Below are 22,753 nucleotides of genomic sequence, written 5' to 3'. Positions count from 1 at the left end.
TAAGAATCCATTTCCAAATCCAATGTTGTAATTTTTATTTATTTATTTTTTAGACAGAGTCTTGCTTTGTTGCCCAGGCTGTAGTGCAGTGGTGCAATCTTGATTCGCTGCATCCTATGCCTCCTGGGTTCAAGCGATTTTCCTGCCTCAGCCTGTTGAGTAGCTGGGATTACAAGCACGCACTACCACGCCCAGCTAATTTTTATGTTTTTAGTAGATACGGGGTTTCACCATGTTGGCCAGGCTGTTCTTAAACTCCTGACCTCAAGTGATCTGCCTACCTTGGTCTCCCAAAGTGCAGAGATTACAGGTGTGAGCCACCACCCTCGGCCTGTCTTTTCCCAAAAGTTTTGTGTTTCAGTTCTATTTGTTATGAATCCATTTTGAGTTAATTTTTATATTTTATTTGAAGTAAGTATCCAACTTCATTTTTTTTTTTTTTTTTTTTTTTTGAGAAGGAGTTTCGCTCTTGTTACCAAGGCTGGAGTGCAATGGCACGATCTTGGCTCACTGCAACCTCCGCCTCCTGGGTTCAGGCAATTCTCCTGCCTCAGCCTCCTGAGTGGCTGGGATTACAGGCACGCGCCACCATGCCCAGCTAATTTTTTTTTTTTTTTTTTTTGTATTTTTAGTAGAGACAGGGTTTCACCATGTTGACCAGGACGGTCTCGATCTCTTGACCTCATGATCCACCCGCCTCGGCCTCCCAAAGTGCTGGGATTACAGGCTTGAGCCACCGCGCCCGGCCCTAAAACTTCATTCTTTTCCATGTGGAAATTCCAATTGTTTCAGCATCATTTCCCATACAGAAAAGAGATTATTCCTTCCTGTATTGAATGGACTTGGCATCCTTGTGGAAAATCAACTGGCCATAGATGTTTGGATTTTTTTCTGGACTCTCAGTTCTATTCCATTGATCTATGTGTTTATCCTTATGTCAGTCCCATACAGCCTGGATTGCTATAGTTTTGTAGTAAGTTTTGAAATTGAAAAGGGTAAGTCCTTTAAACTGTTCTTCTTTTTCAAGATCATTTTGGCTATTCGGGGCTCCTTGCAGTTCCATATTAGTGTGAGGATTGGCTTTTCCATTTCTGCAAAAAAGACTGTTGGAATTTTGATAGGGCTCTTCTTTGTTAACAAAACTCAATTGACTGTATTTTCTAGCTTTATTTCCACTTAGGTGTGGTCACATTAGTAGTTCTGGCTGAAGCGATGTGTGATGCTTACCAGAAGCTTCATTAAAAGGGAGGTTTCCCCACTTTATTCCCTTCTGCTGCACAGGACACATGCGATGTTTTCAGAGCTTGGACTGTGATGATGAGGGCATGAGGGCTCAAGGATACATGCTACAAGGATAGCCCAGCAGTGAGCTGGAAGCATCCTGGATTCTTCACACTTTGTCAAACTACCTTAACAGCCAGCACTGGACCTTCAAATATCTTTTATTTGAAATAAAAATACATTTTTATTTTGTTTAGGGTTGAGTTTTCTGTTTCAGCTAAACTTAAATGATAAACTTTTCCTACTACATTTAACTTGGTTATCTCTTCTGTGTGTGCACTGTGTGACGGAGGGAGGAAGATAATATATTACCAGAATTGCTGGAACTATACATAATTAAGAAATTTTTTATTTCATGCCAGGCATGGTAGCATGGTGGTTCATGTCTGTATTTCCAGCACTTTGGGAGGCTGAGGTGATCGGATCACTTGAGACTAGGAGTTTGAGACCAGGCTGAGCAACATGGTGAAACCCCATTTCTATAAAAATGAAAAAATTAGCCTGATGTGGTAGCATGTGCCTGTAGTCCCAACTGCTCTGAAGGCTGAGGTGGGAGGATCGCTAGTGCCTGGGCAGTGGAGGTTGTAATGAGCCAAGATCATGCCACTGTACCCTAGCCTGGGTGAGACCCTGTATCAAAAAAAAAAAAAAAAAAAATTGTATTTCTTGTATATGTATTGTGAATTTGACTTTAAAATTGTTTTTCCTTAGTGTGTAATACTAAAATGTTCTTTAACTTACATTAGCCTCTACATTTTTTTTAAAGCAGAAACATTTTTTACTACTGTAACAGCAGATTTGTTATTTTTGTGCTAACCTGTTGAATTTTTTGTATATACATATTTGGTTTTCTACCTAGGAACATTTCTGGTGTTTTTTGTACCTTGCTTTTTTTTTTTTTCTCTTAATACGATAAAGTGATCTAACCCCTTTTTCCATTAGTTTCTTCCTTTCTAAACATGGGAATAGTTATACATGCTTTGTGGTGTTGTTGTGAGGATTAAATAAAATATTGGAGTAAAGGGCTGGATCAGTGCCCAACATGTAGTGAATATATAGTTATTTATTAGATATTAACTTTTTTAAACATTTAATTTGCTTCAGTTTATTTGCTGTTACAAATAATGCTATTTGATAAAATAAGTAAAATGACTAAATGTCATTTGATTACAAGCTAGACACACTTTTTTTTTTTTTTTTTGAGATGGAGTTTCGCTCTTGTTACCCAGGCTGGAGTGCAATGGCGCGATCTCGGCTCACCACAACCTCCGCCTCCTGGGTTCAGGCAGTTCTCCTGCCTCAGCCTCCTGGGTAGCTGGGATTACAGGCACGTGCCACCATGCCCAGCTAATTTTTTGTATTTTTATTAGAGGCGGGGTTTCACCATGTTGACCAGGATGGTCTCGATCTCTTGACCTCGTGATCTACCCACCTCGGCCTCCCAAAGTGCTGGGATTACGGGCATGAGCCACCACGCCCGGCAGAAACACTTTTAAAAGCAGCATTTGCCCCGTATTTTATAAGGTAAAGAATAAAATGTGAAATAGATTTTTTTTTAAAAAATGACTTTACCATAGTAGTCTTGTATATGAATCTGATGGCTATTGGGGATGTAGATATCTTTTGCAATAAATAATAATCATAGATTGTATGGCTGGTTCTGATAACACATTATAAGTTTTGTAAGCTTGAGGATTTAGTTTGGTTTAATTCTCTTTTTGTGATAATTTTTAGAAACTACAAACATTTAAGTGTTAGGTGATCAAGAATATGCCATAGTCACTATTTTACAACATTTATCAATATTTTAAATTATATGTATTTGCAATTATTTTTTATTGATCTTCCTTACTAGAGCAGGGACTGTGTCTGTTTAGCTTATTGCCTCTTCCCCAATACCTAACGTAAGTACTTGGTGCATTGTAGGCACTCAATAAATATTTATTTGATGAATGAAAGAATTTCTGAGTGAACAATGGAGTTAAGTGAATAAACAGGGAATAAAATGTTTTGATACAGTTAAATCTCAATGTTGAGTCAGTAGCTACAATGAAGAAATAACATCTAAAACTCCTACTTTACAAACAATTCTACAGAGATTTTGGGGGAAATGTAACAAAATATAACAAGGAGGGAAATACAGAGATCAAATATTTAAGTTTAGGGTTTTGATTTTGTTTGAGTGGTAGTGGAAACATCCAGGTAGAATGTTCAGGAGACAGAACTATGGGTCAGCGGTCAAAGAATGGTCATTAAAATGATGACAGTAATTAAATTCAACAAATTATTGAATGTTTACCTTGTGCTAGCTATTGGATAGTTGTGGAAGATAGGTGAGTAAGACATATTTCTCATAATAATTCAATTAAAATACTTCTTACTCTGATAATTTTCTTCATAAGTAAAGTTTTAACAAAGAATTTTGATTTTAGAATTCAGTGGAAAGCAATATTATGATGACCAAATTATCTTAATACCTGTTGAATTTTTACTGTATCTTTCTAAGTGATAAAGAAGACTTTAATTCAGGGAACTTTATAGTCGAGAATTTTATTAATAAGATATTTTAAAAAATGTTTTATTGCCATTCTGTGTAGAAATAATTGGAACAAGATATTTTTTATAATTGTTAAATACAAATCTTTCATCTTTCTGAGAAAAAAATGAAAATGTCTCTAAATAGAGAAAAATATTTAATGAAATGTTTTCATTTCAAATTAAAATTAATCATGTTTGATTTTTATATTTTTTCTTTTAAATTATTGGCTGGGTGCGGTGGCTCACGCCTGTAATCCCAGCACTTTGGGAGGCCGAGGCTGACAGATCGCTAGGTCAGCAGTTTGAGACCAACCTGGCCAATGTGGTGAAACCTTGTCTCTACTAAAAATACAAAAATTAGCTGAGCATGGTGGTTCACGCCTGTAGTCTCAACTACTCGGGAGGCTGAGGCAGAAGAATTGCTTGAACACGGGAGGCTGAGGTTGCAGTGAGTCGATCGCACCACTGCACTCCAGCCTGGGCGACAGAGTGAGATTCTGTCTTGAAAAAAAAATTATTATCTGTTATAGACCTCAGAGCTGTTTATTTTTGTATTTAAAATGAACCTGAATTTTGTGAACATTGTGTTTTATTTATTCAATTTACGATTCTGTAAAAGAAACAGGTCAAATTTCTGGTAGTACAAGTCTTGACTTCAGCAATGGAATAAAAAGAAATAGTTTAAATGATAGTACAGTAATAAGAGGTAGCTGATTACACAGTGCATCTGTTGAAGGTTAATAGTGTGTTTTTGGTTGGAACAGAAAGCCTGATACAAATTGGTTTAAAGAATAAGGAAAGTTTTACTAATAGCTTAAACTTTTACATTTAGTGGCTCCATAGTATTATCAAACATCCGAGGTTTTTCAGTCTCACTGCTGTTGTAGTGTAGACTTCTTTTTTTTTTTTTTGAGGTGGAGTTTTGCCCTTACTGCCCAGGCTGGAGTGCAATATTGTGATTTTGACTCACTGCAGCCTCCACCTTCCGGGTTCAAATGATTCTTCTATCTCAGCCTCCAAGTAGCTGGGATTATAGGCATGCACCACCATGCCCAGCTAATTTTGTATTTTTAGTAGAGATGGGGTTTCTCCATGTTGGTCAGGCTGGTCTCGGACTCCTGACCTCAGGCGATCCACCCTCCTCGGCCACTGAAAGTGCTGGGATTACAGGTGTGAGCCACAGCGCCCTGGCCTTTTTTTTTTTTTTTTTTTTTTTTTTTTGGAGACACGGTCTCACTCTGTTGTTCACACTGGAGGGCAGTGGTGCAATCTGCAAACTCCACCTCCTGGGTTCAGATGATTCTCCTGCCTCAGCCTCCTGAGTAGCTGGGATTATAGGCATGTGCCACCACACCCTGCTAATTTTTGGATTTTTATCAGAGAGAGGGTTTCATCATGGTGACCAGGCTGGTCTCAAACTCCTGACCTCAAGTGATCTGCCTGCCTCAGCCTCCCAGAGTGCTGGGATTACAGGCATCAGCCACTGCGCCCAAGCGTAGGCTTCTTTTTTAACAGTGTTTTTCCTCAAAGTTATAGGACGTCACTGGAGCAACATGCTTTCTTGTTCAGGTGGAGAGGAAAGAAGGAGACTTCCTGTAGCCTTCTCATTTCGTGGAAGCACGTAGAAAATCTTCCCTACATTCTCAGTGGCCAAAATTAGGTCTCCCGTCCATTCCTGAACCAATCATTGTATTAGTGGCAGTAAGATTATTGAGTTATATAGGCTGTGTAAGGGAAGTGCAGCTATCTTAACAAAGTTAGGATTCTGTCTAGACAACAGTCTCTTATAGTTGGCATTGTGGCCTACAGTTTATTTGTAGCATTTTTGAAAGGAATTTTTAGTGCGACAGTAAAACTTTATGCTATACTTTGTTTTCTTCAGCGACCACCTGTAACTAACACTTTCTCTAATAATGTGTTTTGATTTAGGTTTCCTGGGCCAGTGTTACTGTGTGTAAGAGAGGAAAGAGTGCGTTATATCTGTAATTGTATTTTAATTTTAAAGAGTGCATGATATGTGTAATTAATTTTTAATTTTAAAATTAGAAAATAGTCGGCTGGGTGCAGTGGCTCACGCCTGTAATCCCAGCACTTTGGGAGGCCGAGGCGGGTGGATCATGAGGTCAAGAGATCAAGACCATCCTGGTCAACATGGTGAAACCCCGTCTCTACTAAAATTACAAAAATTTAGCTGGGCGTGGTGGTGCACGCCTGTAGTCCCAGCCACTCGGGAGGCTGAGGCAGGAGAATTGCTTGAACCTAGGAGGCGGAGGTTGTGGTGAGCCAAGATCACGTCATTGCACTCCAGCCTGGGTAACAAGAGCGAAACTCCGTTTCAAAGAGAAAAAAAAAAGAATCATAGTTCCAGACCAGATAATGTTAGCTTAGTCGTTTTTTGTTTTTTTAAAGATAGGGTTTCACCATGATGGCAAGGCTGGTCTTGAACTCCTGACCTCAGGTGATCCACCCACCTCAGCCTCCCAAAGTGCTAGGATTACAGGTATGAGCCACCGCGCCCGGCCATCTTAGTCGTTTTCTAAGTTTTGGACTCTCCATTAATAAAACTGTAGATAGTTTGTATTCTTCCCCGTTTTGCCCAAGAAATGAGAATTTTGTCAGGTTGGGTGTGTGTCTGGCTTGGGTAGATTGGAGAACATTGGACCAGGTTTCTCTATTCAGAGGTATGTACCAGAGAATGCTTTAATCCAGAACAAAGTGGATTTTTCTTTTCTTTTCCTTTCCTCTTGCCGTTCCCCTTTCCTTTCCTTTTCTTTTTCCTTTTCTTTTCTTTTGAGATGGGATCTCACTCTGTCACCCAGGCTGGACTGCAATGGCATGATCTCGGGTCACTGCAACCTTCTCCTCCTGGAATCAAGCGATCTTGCCACCTCAGCTTCCCAAGTAGCTGGGACCACAGACATGTACCACCATGCCTGGCTAATTTTTGTATTTTGGGTAGAGATGAGGTTTTGACATGTTGCCCAGGCTGGTCTCGAAGTCCTGAGCTCAAGTGATCTACCCGCCTTGGCCTCCCAACATACTGGGATTACAGGTGTGAGCCACTATGCCTCGCCTAGAACAAAGTGGATATCTAACAGTTAGGGGAACCTGGGCTTCCAGCAAGAGAGAAATGCAACTAAATGTTGCTCTGAAGTCTAGGTTTACGGACCAACTTTGTATTTCTTTAGGAATCATAGATTGAGAAAATATGTATATTTTCTCCAGTGGTATTAGTATTAAGTTCAGGCCCTCTCCTGGGGATTATGGTGGGTAGAATACTTGATAATCACTTGCTGGGCCTCAGGTTTAAAGCTTACAGACTTACATGTAGTTCACTGGAAAACTAATCAGTATTTATAACATATTCTTTGAGGTAATATATTCTAAATTCCAAGTTAATTATTTGTAAATAAATTTCTAGATTATGACTAGTTCATAAGTTGTAAATTGCTTTAAGTTCAGCTTTTCATTTCAAGGATAATAAAATATAAAAATCAAATCATTACTTTTTTTTGGAAATGAAAATTCTTATATTTTTAGTTATAAAATATCAAAATATCCTATTAATACTCATCAAACCATATTACCATGATATTTGATGTGTCAAAACAAAGCATTAATAGAAAAGAAATATTTTATGGATTGTTCATTAGTTATTTAAAACAATCTCGTGAAGCATTTAATTTAAAAAGAGTTGCTGTCTACAAATAGATAGATCGGTAGATAGTTAGATAGATATTTGAAATAGAGTCTTGCTGTGTTGCCCAGGCTGGAGTGCTGGTATGATTTTGGCTCAGTGCACTTGGGTTCAAGTAATTTTTGTGCTCCAGCCTCCTGAAGCTTTGATTATAGGCGTGTGCCACCATGTGCAGATAATTTGGGCAAAATCCCAGCCAACATGGCAGAACCCTGTCTTGAACTCCTGGCCTCAAGTGATCTGCCTGCCCTAGCCTCCCAAAGTGCTGAGATTACAGGTGTGAGCCACCATGCCTGGCCTAGTAAAGCATTAACAATAAATTTAGATTCAAGGATCCATGTACTTATTTATTACATGGTTATTACATGCCTAATGGTAGGGGTTGAGCTTCTATACTCATCATCCAAATACTGGACATTCAATCTAGTAGGTAATTTTTTCACCTTCTCTACTTCTTGTCCTCTTCCCTTTGGAGTCTCAAGTTTTTTTCCTCCATTTTTATCTCCATATTTACCCTTTGTTTAGCTCCCACTTATAAAGCATTTTGAAAAATATACTTAAACATTTTCATTACATATGGAATCTTCTACCTGGTTTTCATTTGCTTTTTCTTTTTTTTTCTTTAGGTGGAGAGAGTAGCAAATGATTAAGATAACGTTTCATAAGCCATTAGTAGATATTGTTATAGTAAAGTATTTTCATAGGATATGAAGAGGAAACCTGCCATTTTTTTGGTGGATCAGTACTTTTCACTTGTTTATATTTCTCTTGTTTATGTGTATATAGAAAGCTTATATACAACTTTGTGTAGCATTTAATAGCAACAGATTTATAAATGTTTGCTTACAGAAATATTTGAGACTAATTTATATGTACTTTTTCAGGAACATACTGTTGTATCAACATACGTATTTTAAGTTATACTTCTTAGAGTAATGTATTCTGCCACTAAAATAGAATAATTGAAATCTTTCTTTAATTTTTAGGAAAGATTAAGTCAGTGGGTAGAATTTTCTCAATTTAAAGCCTTTCATCCCATGAATTTTTAAATGTTATTTAAAAAATTGTGTGAAAATCAAGAACAGAAAATCAAACACCACATGTTCTCACTCATAGGTGGGTGTCGAACAGTGAGAACACATGGACACAGGGAGGGGGGCATTACACAGTGGGGTCTGTTGGGGGGAAATAGGGGAGGGACAGCAGGGGATGGTGAGTTGGGGAGAGATAGCATGGGGAGAAATGCCAGATATAGGTGAAGGGGAGGAAGGCAGCAAATCACATTGCCATGTGCGTACCTATGCAACAATCTTGCATGTTCTTCACATGTACCCTAAAACCTAAAATGCAATAAAAAAAATTGTGTTAAAATATATATAACATAAAATTTACCATTTTAATCTTTTTTTTTTTTTTTTTTTTTTGAGACGGAGTTTCGCTCTTGTTACCCAGGCTGGAGTGCAATGGTGCAGTCTCGGCGCACCGCAACCTCCGCCTCCTGGGTTCAGGCAATTCTCCTGCCTCAGCCTCCTGAGTAACTGGGATTACAGGCACATGCCACCATGCCCAGCTAACTTTTTGTATTTTTAGTAGAGACGGGGTTTCACCTTGTTGACCAGGATGGTCTCGATCTCTTGACCTCGTGATCCACCCGCCTTGGCCTCCCAAAGTGCTGGGATTACAGGCTTGAGCCACTGCGTCTGGCCTCATTTTTGGAGACAGAGTTTCACTCTTGTTACCCAGGCTGTAGTGCAATGGTGCGATCTCGGCTCACCACAACCTCCACCTCCTGGGTTCAGGCAATTCTCCTGCCTCAGCCTCCTGAGTACCTGGGATTACAGGCACGTGCCACCATGCCCAGCTATTTTTTTTTTGGTATTTTTAGTAGAGGCGGGGTTTCACATGTTGACTAGGATGGTCTCAATCTCTTGACCTCGTGATCCACCCGCCTCGGCCTCCCAAAGTGCTGGGATTACAGGCGTGAGCCACCGCACCTGGCCGCCCAGCCTCATTTTAATTTTTTTAAAGTATATAGTTCAGTGGCATCAAGTACATACACATTGTTGTGGAACCATTCTGATCATCCATCTCGGAGCATTTTTTATTTTGCGAGACTGAAACTGTACTCATTAAAAATAACTTTACTCCTACTTTCCATATCTTGTCCTCTGGCAACTGTCATTCTACTTTTTGTCTATGAATTTGACTACTCTAAGTACCTCATATGAGGAGAATCATACAGTATTTGTTCTTTTTTGACTGGCTTATTTCACTGGCTGTGCACTTGAGTAAATGTAAGAACCACTAGTAAAGAGTGAGGTAGAGCTGTGCTGCTTTGCTGTTTGTGTTTTACCTGCTCCTAAGCAAACAGTATTACCATTTTTAAATACTTAAAAAAATTATTTATCTGCATTGAATAAACAACATGATATTAAGCAATATCTTAGATAACTGCAGGTCATACCAGAGAGGCTGTTGCTTCTGTAGTGTGTGCTAGAGGAATTCTGTCTTTTTGACTTAGCTGCCATCACAGTCGTCACATGCCACATGTATAACAGTAAACACTGGAAGTGATTCTATTGTCTATACAGACATTTTAGATATTATGTAAACAACTGTTTAATTTTGGTTTAAACTCCTAGGAAGTGATGAAATTACATTTTAACAGTACTGAATAGGAGTCATAAAATAACTTTAAGGTAATCTTTGTTCTCACCCTAAGAATATTAATTCTGCCTTTCTAAGCAGTATTTACTCATTCACTTAAAATTTTTCTTTTCCTTTTAATTATTAGAACTCTTTTTTCCTGATTGCTCTGATTTTACCTAGAGCCAGATGGGTTTTCCCCTTCCCCTTTTGTTATTAAGGGACATGTGCCCCTCAGGATCATTTATAAGTTCCTGGCAGGGCCAGAACCAGAGGCTCAGGACTTCTGAATCTCTGGGCAGTGCTGATCCCACCCTTCTACTCAGGCTCATGCTTTAGTCTTCAGACTTAATTGTCTGAGTTGGAGCACTTGGAAAAGCTTTATCTCTGGCTAGTGGTTGGGAGGATGCTCAGAGACTTAATTGCTGCCTAGTGCTCAGGGCCTCCAGGTCCCACTACTTCTGACTCAGTACAGGCTTGGGGAACTAGCCACAGGAGACTCATCAGCTGGAGATAGTAAAGCATGGGGTACCAGGGGCTCTAGGGCAGCTGCTTCTGAGGGCCTCCTGTCTACTGGACCATGGGATCCAAGAGAAGAGCCCTTGCCTGAAATCACAGGACCTGAAGTGGGGCTGGTAGCCACTACCTCTGTTGTACAGGTTGGAGAACTGGGCCTGGTAATCCCTTTAGGAGCTATGCTTTGAGGAGCTTTGGAGTTTCCCTGGCATGTTTGGGGTGAGAGTGGAGAAAAAACGTGACTCTGAGGGTTAGGGAACCTCCCCACAGCCACAAAACTAGAGCAGGCAATGAGGAAAAAGAGTTCTAATGATTGGTTAAAAGGACTGCCTTTTTTTTTTTTTTTTTTTAAACTGCAGCAATAAAGGGGTTTTGTTAGGGCATCAGGCTGACTTTCTCAGTTTGGCTTGGACTGGATTTTCTTATGGCTCGGTATTCTTCACATTCACATGGGCCATGATGTTTGTGGAGATGGAGGATTGGAATTTGGGAGAATGTGATGAGGAGAGAGACAGCTGACTTAGTGCAGTATCTGGGCTATGGAACAGGCACTGCATAGCAGCGGATGGAGTCTTGGCTACCAGTAGTGCCAGGTCTGTCCCAGAGAATCAGAGGTCCTGAGAGGCAGTTCTGACGTCCTGCATTGTTGTGCTGGGATCCCTGGCTTGGCATGCTTACCTTAGAAGAGGAGCAAGCTAAGAAACTGATCTCTGTCTCAGCTAAATCAATCCTTCTCATATACTGCAGATGATCCCTATTAGAAAATAGAACTTCCAGAATGCAGTCTGTTTTTAAGGTTTTATCATTCATTTATACCTGAGAGTCAATTAAGATCAGATTTTTTTTTTTTTTGGTTAAAATGTAAATTGGCAATTTAATTTTTTAAAAGATCTACTAAAGCTCAGGAGATAATTTAGCTTAATAGCCTTCAAACTGAGGTATCTGTATCTGTGGTGCATGAAGACTTCCCAAGGGATATGTGGATGCATATAGTTTTAAGAGAATCAATTTCCGGGTCTTTAACTTCCCTAATTAGTCTTCGAAAATCTATCTGTTTGAGAACAGTCTGAAGTCTGTTGATTTTCTTTCCACTCTCATTTCACAGTGGCCCATCTCCCATTTTTATAAAATAAAGGCGTATTTCCTACCCTGATCTCAAATGTTCATATGGTACTTTGTCCTATGTTGTGAAAATCTGTTACGCGTAAAACAAAAGGGACTGTTTGGGATTGTGTAGCTCTTGAAAGAGGGCAAAAGAAAAATAGTTTCTATAAAAAAAGTATTGAAGAGGTATTTTATTTCACTAGCTTACAAACCAGTGGCAAAATTCTTATCCATCTTCTTTCTGAGAACTCTGAAGCAAAATGGTTGATATGAGGCTATGTAGTAACACATTGATTTGAATTAAAAATTAAAGTCATACTTGTTCTAATAGAAAACAAGTCTTTTTTTTTTTTTAAACAAGGTTTTAATTCCATGTAGTACAGTGCTTTATTTATATATTTTTCTTTTTCTTTTCTTTTCTTTTTTGAGATGGAGTCTTGTTCTGTGTCCCAGGCTGGAGTACAGTGGCGTGATCTTGGCTCACCGCAGCCTCCACCTCCCAGGTTTAAGCAATTCTCCTGCCTCAGCCTCCCAAATAGCTGAGATTACAGGCTCACACCACGACACCTGGCTAACTTTTTGTATTTTTATTAGAGATGGGGTTTCACCATGTTGGCCAGGCTGGTCTTGAACTCCTAACCTCAAGTGATCTGCCCACCTTGGCCTCCCAAAGTTCTGGGATTACAGGTGTAAGCCACCACGCCTAGCCTTAGCACAGTATTTTAAATTAAGGTGTGTGTGTGTGTGTGTGTGTGTGTGTGTGTGTGTGTGTGAGTTTGAGTATGTGAGAATGAAATTATTTTAAGTCTGCAAAAAACGATGTCTCCACAAAGAGCCTTACATTGCTGATAAATTTCTGGGCTGATAAGGCAGCATATTTATTTAAATGTCTCCAACTATAAAGCCTCCAGTTAAATATGTCTTTTGGAATTAACAAAGAATTAAACCATTTAATTTATAATGGAAATTATATTGCTTTAATATATGAAGTAAGAAAATGATAGTTAAATATCTCAACTTTAATTTTCTGGTATGGTCAGACCTTTTACAGACATGTCCATGCTATTTTAACTTTGAGATATAAAACAGTAGCAATCTACTAAGTGTTCTATTATTAAAATTAGTATAGAAATTGTCAAAATACTGAAAAAACTTTTATGAAAGTAGTACCTCCATCACAGCAACTTACTTCCTTTCTTTTATAATGCATCTTCAAAAGAGAAATTTTAATTACCAGAATTTATCTAAAGATAGTAGTTTGAATTTTGAATTTCCAGTCAGTTTTTCATTATCTTAAAATCGAGATAATGAAGAGTTTGTGGAGTTAGGAGAACACAGGTTTCCAACTAATGCCATCAAGGCAGCAGAATCCTCATTCCTCGCATCCATGAAGACCAAAAGATGTAATGGAAGAGAGAACTGCAGATCTGTCTTACATCCTAATTTAACCTTCAGGAAATATCTACTATAGAAAGTACTTCATTAGATAAGAAAAAATTACAAGACACTAAGCTTAAAAACAAAAGGCTAGGAGCACAACTTGCCCAGTTAAGTTTAAGTGGTGATGTTATTGGTTTTAAGCCTGAAAAAAGAAAGTAAGTTCTGCTTCTCTAAAACCACATCTTTGTATTGGGCTCATTTGAATTTAAATCAATGCTTTTTTTTTTTTTGAGACGGAGTTTCGCTCTTGTTACCCAGGCTGGAGTGCAATGGCGCGGTCTCGGCTCACTGCAACCTCCGCCTCCTGGGCTCAGGCAATTCTCCTGCCTCAGCCTCCTAAGTAGCTGGGATTACAGGCATGCGCCACCACGCCCAGCTAGCTTTTTTTTTTGTATTTTTAGTAGAGACGGGGTTTCACCATGTTGACCAGGATGGTCTCGATCTCTCGACCTCGTGATCCACCCGCCTCGGCCTCCCAAAGTGCTGGGATTACAGGCTTGAGCCACCGCGCCCGGCCCTAAATCAATGCTTTAATAGTGCTAGAAATTCCAAGAATGTCAGATAAACTGATGTTCAAAATAAAGTACAAAAATAAATATCAAAGTCAAATACAATGACTTTGTGGTTGCCTGTCATGTTCCTCTTTAATTTAGTCTGATAAGCTAAATTTGATTGTAATTATAATATATGTGCTTTCAGGTAATACTGTTATTTTTAAGAACTGATGACCTAGAACCCTGTAATGCAATTAGGGATATACAGTTTGGAGTATGGTATACTTTTCAGTAGAGTTTAATACTAATTGAAGTACTAAATTGAACAAGGTCAAAATACTTTGTAGTACTAATCCCAATAACTTGATCTCATGCAAAAAACCAAAGGGATTTTTAAAGGCTGTTTTGGAATTCGAGAATATTGGTTCTACCTTAATTTCCCTAGTATTCCCCTTAAGTCTCAGTTGAGTGTTAGAGAACAAGTCTTTTGCCATTTTGACAGTGAGGACTGGCTTTGCTAATTAGATTATCTGGTGGACATTTTCCATAAAATTTCATAAATGCCAGATTTTGATGGAATTCTATTTAAAGCACATATGCAATCTGAAACATGTTGGAAATTACATCCTTTGCAACCATTTAAACCTATAATTAAACATTTGAGCTATAATTTAAAAGTGTTCAAGGCAGTACATTGCTTTTTAAAAGCTTAGTAGGGACAGTGTAACAACAAAAATACTAGGGAAATTAATGTAGAACCAGTATTCTCGAATTCCAAAACAGCCTTTAAAAATCCCTTTGGTTTTTGCATGGGATCAAGTTACTGGGATTAGTACTACAAAGTATTTTGACGTTGTTCAATTTAGTACTTCAATTAGTATTAAAATTTCACAGCCATTGCTATAGTGTAGTGGAGAAAGCATGGGCTCTAAAGTCAATGTTAAGTGCCCTAGTTTGACTCTTGTTTCTGGCAATATTGGCTTAGAAGTTAAGTTAAAAACTACTTAAGAGTTTTATTCAGTATATCTATACCTAGTTTTCTAAGAGATTTTATTTTTTATTTTTTGAGATGGAGTCTCTTTCTGTTGCCCAGGCTGGAGTACATTGGTGTGATCTCAGGTCCCGGCGACCTCAGGGACCTGCAACCTCAGGAACCCTGCCTCCCTGGTTGAAGGGATTCTCCTGAGTAGGTGGGATTACTGGCGCTCGCCTCCATGCCAAGTTAATTTTTGTGTTTTTAGTAAAGACAGGGTTTCACCGTGTTAGCCAGGATGGTCTGGATCTCCTGGCTTTGTGATATACCTGCCTCGGACTCCCAAAGTGCTGGGATTACAGGCATAAGCCACTGTGCCTGACATAAGATTTTAAATTTTAATAGACATTGTTACTGAATTTTATCAATTGTTTACATTTATTGAGATGATCTTATGATTTTTCAGTTTTTAAGTTCCATTATGTGGTGATTAACATTGAAGTTTGACTATTAAATTAATCTTAAATACCTGAATTAAACTCATCTTGGTTGTGATGGGTAACGTATTTCTGGATTTGATTTACTAATGCTGTGATTAGGATTTTTTTTTGGATTATGTTTGCCAGAGAGATTACTCTGTAGTTTTGTAATGTTGTCCTTGTAAATTTTAGATATTAACATTATGCTGTCCTCATCAAAAAGGATGAGGTGTATTCCCTCGAATGTTGGTGCCATTTCTACATTCAGTATTGAGATGTTTGGAAAAATTTAGTGATAAATCCATCTCATTCTGGAGTTTTCTTTATAGAAAGATTTTAAATATGGGTTCAGTTTCTTTACTAGAAATAGGGTTGTTCAAGTTCTCTATTCTTGGTCATTTGGCAAGTTGACTTTTTCTATGAATTTGCCCACTTTTAATTTTAAAGCTTATTGGCATAAATTTTTTCACAATAATTGTTTTTCTGTTTACTCTCTTAATGTCCATAATTGCATACTTTTTTTTACATTTTTAATATTGTTTTATTTGTGTCACTTCTCTTTTTTATCACTCCTTTTAGAGGTTTATCAATTGTGTGAATTTTTTGTAAGTTTGATTTTTGTCTATTTAATAGTTGTTTTAATTTTATTAACATCTACTCTCATCTGTATTATCTTTCATTTACTTTTCAGTTTTCCATCTTCTAAAGTTCTGTGATTGGCTTGTTAATTTTTAGCATTATTCTTTTCTAATGTAGGTATTAAGACTTAAGATTTCTAAGTGTCACCTTAGTTGCATCTCGTAAGTTTTGATATGTTGTCTTTTCATTATTGCTCCATTCTAAATGTTTTCTGCTTTCTTATTTCTATTTTTGACCTATGAGTTGTTTAGCTAGGTCTTAATTTCCAATGCTTTTTAAAAAAAGCCATTAGTTTAAAATATTTTTTGTGTCATGCCCCAGCATTTGCTTAAGATTTAGAAATGTTCTGTATGGTTTTCAAAATAGTATTTCTTCTGTAGTTGTATTGCATTTGTGTCTACTAGATTCAGCTTATTATTTAGATTGTCAAAGTTTTGTATGCTTCACTTATCAATTACAGAGATAGGTGTTAAAATTACCTAACTTAATGGCAATTTTGCCAACTTTTCTGTGTAACTCTTGTCAGTTTTTGCCCATTTTATACATTGAGGCTAGGTCAGTTAGGTATCTAAAGTGTAGAATTTCTGTGTTTTCCTGATGAATTGCACCTTTCTCTATTGCAGTCATTATCTGTAGTGAAGCTTTCTGCCTTAAAGTTCCCCTTTTCTCTTCATATTCATGTAAATAATATACCTTTATTTGAATATTATTTTCCTGGTTTATCTTTGTCCATCCTTTCATTTTCATTCTTTCTGTAGTCTTGTGTTTGGATAGTTTTTGTAAACAGCATATAACTGGATTTTTTCCCCCATGGTATGAAATCTTTGTAGTTTAACAGAGCAGGGAGGCCATTTACATTTATTATAAATACAGATTTATTTGGATGTATTTCTACCATTTAAAAACCTTTTTCTGTATTTATTTTTTCATATGTTCTCACCGTCTTTTAGATTAATTCAGTATATTTGCCTGATTTAATTTTCCCCTTTACTTGTTTAGAAGATACAACACTTCATTTCTCTTTGTTTTGAGACTGCCCAGTTGAAATTTCCACATTTAAGTTATGAATATTGTCACTTTCTTTTATGCTTTTCCCAAGGATCTCTCCTATGACTTGTAGTCTCTGTTTCTTTTAATTTAGAAAAAGAGAACCCCATTGGAATAGTTTGGGACAGGTGTCTACTTTTGGTTCATAGCTATTATAAGGTGTGGAGGTGGAGAATTTTTGTGGAGATGTGGCCACTGGGAGATTCCTTTCTTTTACTCCTTACGTCTCTTCATGTACTGTATGTTGTTGACTTTTATCAGCCATTTTAGGAGATAAATACTACAGAATTGCTGCAAACCCAAATATATGTAATTCCATAGTCTTTCTGTAAGACTTTTTCTCACAAATTCACAGAGTGGGGGAAATAGTCTTCCTTTTCTGTCTTTGTTATATATGAATATTTGAAAACTGTCAAGGCTGGGCACGGTGGCTCATGCCTATAATCCTAGCACTTTCGGAGGCCGAGGTGGGTGTATCACCTGAGGTCAGGAGTTCAAGACCAGCCTGACCATCATGGTGAAACCCCATCATTAAAGAAAACTCTCAAACCTGGACCCCTTCCCCCCCGCCCCAGCCCCCTACTGCCACCTTGTAATCCCAAATATGTCACCTCTCGGTGGGTAAGCTGTTTCAAGAGCTTTGGGTTATTTTTTCCCTTGTTTCTTCCATTCTTTTCCTTTAGTGCTTAATCTGTTGGAGCATTCCTAGGGAACTTTGAAGAAGTGTCATCAGTATTTCGCAATTAGAATGAGCTATGTCCTAACAGTTCATGGAGGATCAGAACCATGGACAGATCATGTGTGCTACCTGTCTCAGTCTCACCCAGATATTTTAGCAGGTTAAAATATTCTCCTGAAGTCTCCACTAGCATCATTCTTTTCCTTATAAGTTGAACTCCTCCCTGTTTTTATCAGTCATCTTACAGCCAGGTCTTGCCTCTGTAAAGTTTTTTTATTTTTATTTATTTTTAAATTTTTGACAGAGTCTCCCTGTGTTGCCCAGGCTGGAGTGCAATGGTGCAATCTTGGCTCACTGCAACCTCTGCCTCCCAGGTTCAAGCAGTCCTCCTGCCTCAACCTCCCAAGTAGCTGAGATTACAGGAATGCACCACCATTACCAGCTAATTTGTTAAATTTTTAGTAGAGATGGGATTTCACCGTATTGGCCAACCTGGTCTCAAACTCCTGACTTCAGGTGAACCACCCACCTCGGCCTCCCAAACTGCTGGAATTACAGGCATGAGCTACTGTGCCCAGCCCTTCTTTGAAGTTTTTATCTCATTTATTCATAAAATACTTATCTTGTCAGTACCTTTGAGTTAGTAAATAGTCTCCATAAAGAAATGGAGAATTAGATAGGTTAAGTAACTTATTTAATGATGGAGCCAGGTTTTGCAGTCAAGTTTTTCTGACTCTGAAACCAGATCTCTCAATTACTTGATATACTTCATAAAAACATTATTCTGTTCATTGTTTATGACTTTAAAAATGTGTTTTAAAATTTATAATTTATTTCTGAAATTATAGGGCCAGGCATAGTAGCTCACATCTGTAATACCAGCTACTAGAGAGGCTGAGGCAGAGGGTCACTTGAGGCCAGGAGTTTGAGACTAGCCTGGGCAACATTTTGAGATCCCAACTCTAAAATAAAAAACACCTTACACATTTACCCAATTTTCTATTGTGTTCTTTTATTTCTTACTATATTGCAAAAGCTCCTTGAATTTTAGGGATAGCAACCCTCTGACCATCATAGATGACAGATATGTCCCCCATTTGTGTTTTTTCTTTTGAACTTAGAGTATTTTTTCTTTTTTTGAGACAGAGTCTTGCTCTGTCGCCAGGCGCCAGGCGCCAGACTGGAGTGCAGTTGGCGCCATCTTGGCTCACTGCAACCTCTGCCTCTTAGGTTCAAGCAATTCTCCTGCCTCAGTCTCCCAAGTAGTTGGGACTACCGGTGTGTGCCACCACACCCAGCTAATTTTTGTATTTTTTAGTAGAGTTGGGGTTTCACCATGTTGTTCAGGATGGTCTTGATCTCTTCACCTCGTGATCCACCCACCTCAGCCTCTCAAAGTGCTGGGATTACAGGCGTGAGCCACTGCGCCCAGCCATATTTTTTCTTTTGAACTTAGAGTATTTTTAAAAATATAACTTTGGTACATAATAAAACTGTAACTTTCATTTAGTTAAATCTTTTCCTTTAGGGTTTTTCTTTTGGCATTCTGATTAGAAAACTTCTTCCCCATTCAAAGAACATAAAAATATCCAGTTCTGATATATCTGTGGTATATGTAGGTTACTTTTTAGATTGTCTGCATTTGAACTGATAATTTTAGAACACACTTTAACGGCTCTGGTAGAGTAAGGACCTTATTATTTCTTTTAAAATGTTTTCTTGGCTTTTCTCCTACATTTGTTCTTATAGGTGACCTTAGAATTATCTTAAATTCTCTTTCTTTCTCCAAAATCTAACTTGGAAGAATTTTTTTTTTTTTTTTTTTTTTTGAGACGGAGTTTCGCTCTTGTTACCCAGGCTGGAGTGCAATGGCGCGATTTCGGCTCACCGCAACCTCCGCCTCCCGGGTTCAGGCAATTCTCCTGCCTCAGCTTCCTGAGTAGCTGGGATTACAGGCACGCGCCACCACGCCCAGCTAGTTTTTTGTATTTTTAGTAGAGACGGGGTTTCACCATGTTGACCAGGATGGTCTCGATCTCTCGACCTCGTGATCCACCCGCCTCGGCCTCCCAAAGTGCTGGGATTACAGGCTTGAGCCACCGCGCCCGGCCGGAAGAATTTTTTAAAAGATAAACAAAGTGGCCAAATTTTGCTTTTCACTTTTGTCGTATTTTAAATGTACAAAATAGTTAAGAAAGATTAATTTATAATAGTGTCTTACGAGCTGGATAGAAATAAATTTACATAGTACCTACGTTGATTTTTTTCTTTGTAATTTATCTTTTAGGAAACTACTATGTAAAATTTATTGTTAACCAGTTGTTGATTTATACATTATGAATGATTCAATAACTGAGGATGCTTGAAAGAAGGCTTATAATGAGGTTAAATTGTTGCCATGGGAAGATTGCCTAGGTAACTATCAATGTTACCCTTTAGTTACCCATTAGTTACAACTAATGTTTCCCTTTTCTAATACAGTAGCTGAAATTGAATAGATGCTCAGTAAAGGGTTAAATATGTGAAGAGTTATGTGAATAATGAGTTTTTTGGGTGAATTTATTAAGCTTTCAATTTCAGCCTTAAAGAATTGGTTAGAGTACAAGTATATTCAGTAATCTTATTTATAGGAGGCAAAGTAGATGAACTACAATGCCAGTTAGCAATTTACAGTAAAGAATGTATCTATTAGCTCTCAGAGCCATTTATATCATTCTCACCACTGCTTTTCTTTTTCTACAAGTAAAAGTTTACTTGAAGAATGAAACTGGTGTAAGGATAGCTACTTCAATGAATTTAAGTTCTGATAGCATATGATAGGAATGATGTGCCAAGTAGATTAGTATTTTTTCCCAGTGTTAAATATATCCCTCTACTGTGCACCAAAGACTGCCACCCAAGTTTCTCACTCACAGATACTCTCTACTGATAATATCTGCCTCCTGGCCATGCACTTCCGTTCATTGTGTCATTAGTTCATCGTTAGATCTTGTTGTGATTTAGGCATAATCATTTAAAAGAAAATACACACGTCGTACATGAATATATGGTTATTTTGTTTATTTAAAAAACATACAGGTGCACGCCACTACCACTTAGCTGATTTTTGTATTTTTAGTAGAGTTGGGGTTTTACCACGTTGGCCAGGCTGGTCTCAAACTGCTGACCTCAAATGATCCACCTGCCTCGGCCTCCCAAAGTTCTGGGATTACAGGTGCGAACCACCATACCCGGCCTATAATGAACATTTATTGAACCATTTTGTGTACCAGGTATCACATTATGTATTGTGTATTCTTATTTAATTAAAAACCGATTTTAACCCATTAATGGACTCAAACAGATACTGCCATGCCAGCATTCAAAGCACTGGCATGTAACAACCACTCACAATAGCCAAAAATGTAAACACCCCAAATCATCATTAACTGGATAAACGGAAAAAATGGATAAAATGCATGTGGCATAAGAATGCAATGGAGTATTATTTAGCCATAAGAAGAATGAAGTTCTGACACATGCTGTGCAACATCATTGAACATTGAAAACATGCCTAGTGACATAAACCAGACATATATGATTCTACTTATATGCAGTATGTAGAATAGGCAAATTTATAGAGACAGAATGTAGATTAGTGGTTACCGGGCATGGGATGTGGTGGTGGGCAAGGGAGGGGATAGGGAATTATTGCTTACTGTTTACAGAGTTACTGTTTGGGGTGATGAAGTTTTAGAAATAGTGGTAATGTTTGTACAACATTGAATGTAAGTAATCTCACTGATGTACACTTAACAATAAAGTGGCATATTTTGTTACATATATTTTTCCACAAAATAAAAGTTAACAAAAATCCGAACAACTCATGACTTACGTTCTGCTGTTATCACCATTTTGCAAGTGAGGTTTAGAAGAAATAAGTAACTAATATAAGTTTATGTAGCTAAGTGACAAGCATCTAGACCTGACTCAGGTTTGTCTGATCCCAGATTCGATATTTTTAATTAGGTGGTTCTCTGCTTTCAGAAATAAAAGTGGAGGTGCCTTCTTTCCTATTCTTTATTTTCATTCTTTGGCACAGAAATTACCTCTGATTCTTTGCTTAATTGTTTGACACATGTCTTTTTCCTATACATTCACTTAAGTATTTGTGTACATAAACATATGCGTACAACCTTTTCTTTAATTTACATAAATGGCGTAATTGTTAACATTGTTCATGTGAATGCCTTTTTTACAGTATACATTAGAGAAGCTTTTGTTAATTCATGTAGGTCTACTTGATTTTATTTGCCACATATATTTCATGATATGAATATATATGGGTATAGTGTTCATGGAATGGCTGTCCTGTAATTTATATACCATTTTGGTATTTCCTAGGTAGTTTCCAGTTTTCCATTCTAACATACAGTATTTAAGCGCTTGCATATGTGCTCAGAAGTGAATTTTTTGGGCAAAAGGAATGTACATTTAAAATATGTAAAGTTACTGCAATATAATATTACTTCCCCCACAAAGGATACCAGTTTAAACTTCTAACACTGGGATATGAGAGTCCTTGTTTCCTAGGAACAGAATATTATCAGTATTTTTTGCCTATCCCATGGTCAATAATTGATACTTCTTACATTAGTATAAAAATCTCTGATTTACTTTCAGATGTTAGACATTTTCCATATGATTTTCTTTTTTAATTGCCAATGTCTGTTTTTCTAATATTAATATTAGTGATTTATAAAAACTATATGTTCTATGTGTTATTTTTTTGTTATGTAAATATTTGTGGCAAATATATTTTTCCAGTGTTGTTTTATTTTTCTTAAACTTCGCTCATGTTACTATTTTTTTAAGTTGCAATTTGGGTTTTGGGGTACATGTGAAGAACATGCAAGATTGTTACATAGGTACACACATGGCAGCGTGATTTCCTGCCTTCCTTCCCTTCACCTGTACCTGGCATTTCTCCCCATGCTATCTCTCCCTAACTCCCAACCCCCACTGTCCCTCCCCGTTTCCTCCCAACAGACCCCAGTGTGTAATGCTCTCCTCCCTGTGCCCATGTGTTCTCATTGTTCAACACCCACCTATGAGTGAGAGCATGGAGTATTTGATTTTCTGTTCTTGTGTCAGTTTGCTGAGAATGATGCTTTCCAGATTCATCCATGTCCCTACAAAGGACACGAACGCATCATTTTTGATGGCTGCATAGTATTCCAT

At 37.8% G+C, this 22,753-nt stretch overlaps 1 protein-coding gene and 1 pseudogene across 17 annotated transcripts in view; both read left to right on the top strand.

The window, feature by feature from the left end:
• CDC42BPA (CDC42 binding protein kinase alpha) overlaps positions 1 to 22,753 on the top strand; it is a 327,782-nt gene that overhangs the window by 13,052 nt on the left and 291,977 nt on the right. The window lies entirely within an intron of this gene.
• The window catches only part of LOC141581085 (ubiquitin-like modifier-activating enzyme 5 pseudogene), a 31,770-nt pseudogene continuing 17,759 nt past the window's right edge, over positions 8,743 to 22,753 (top strand).

This window comes from Saimiri boliviensis, chromosome 14 (assembly GCF_048565385.1).
Source record: "Saimiri boliviensis isolate mSaiBol1 chromosome 14, mSaiBol1.pri, whole genome shotgun sequence".
Taxonomy (NCBI): Eukaryota; Metazoa; Chordata; class Mammalia; order Primates; family Cebidae; genus Saimiri; species Saimiri boliviensis.
The sequence above is the reverse complement of the archived record's forward strand: the minus strand, read 5'-3'. Positions and strand labels throughout refer to the sequence as shown.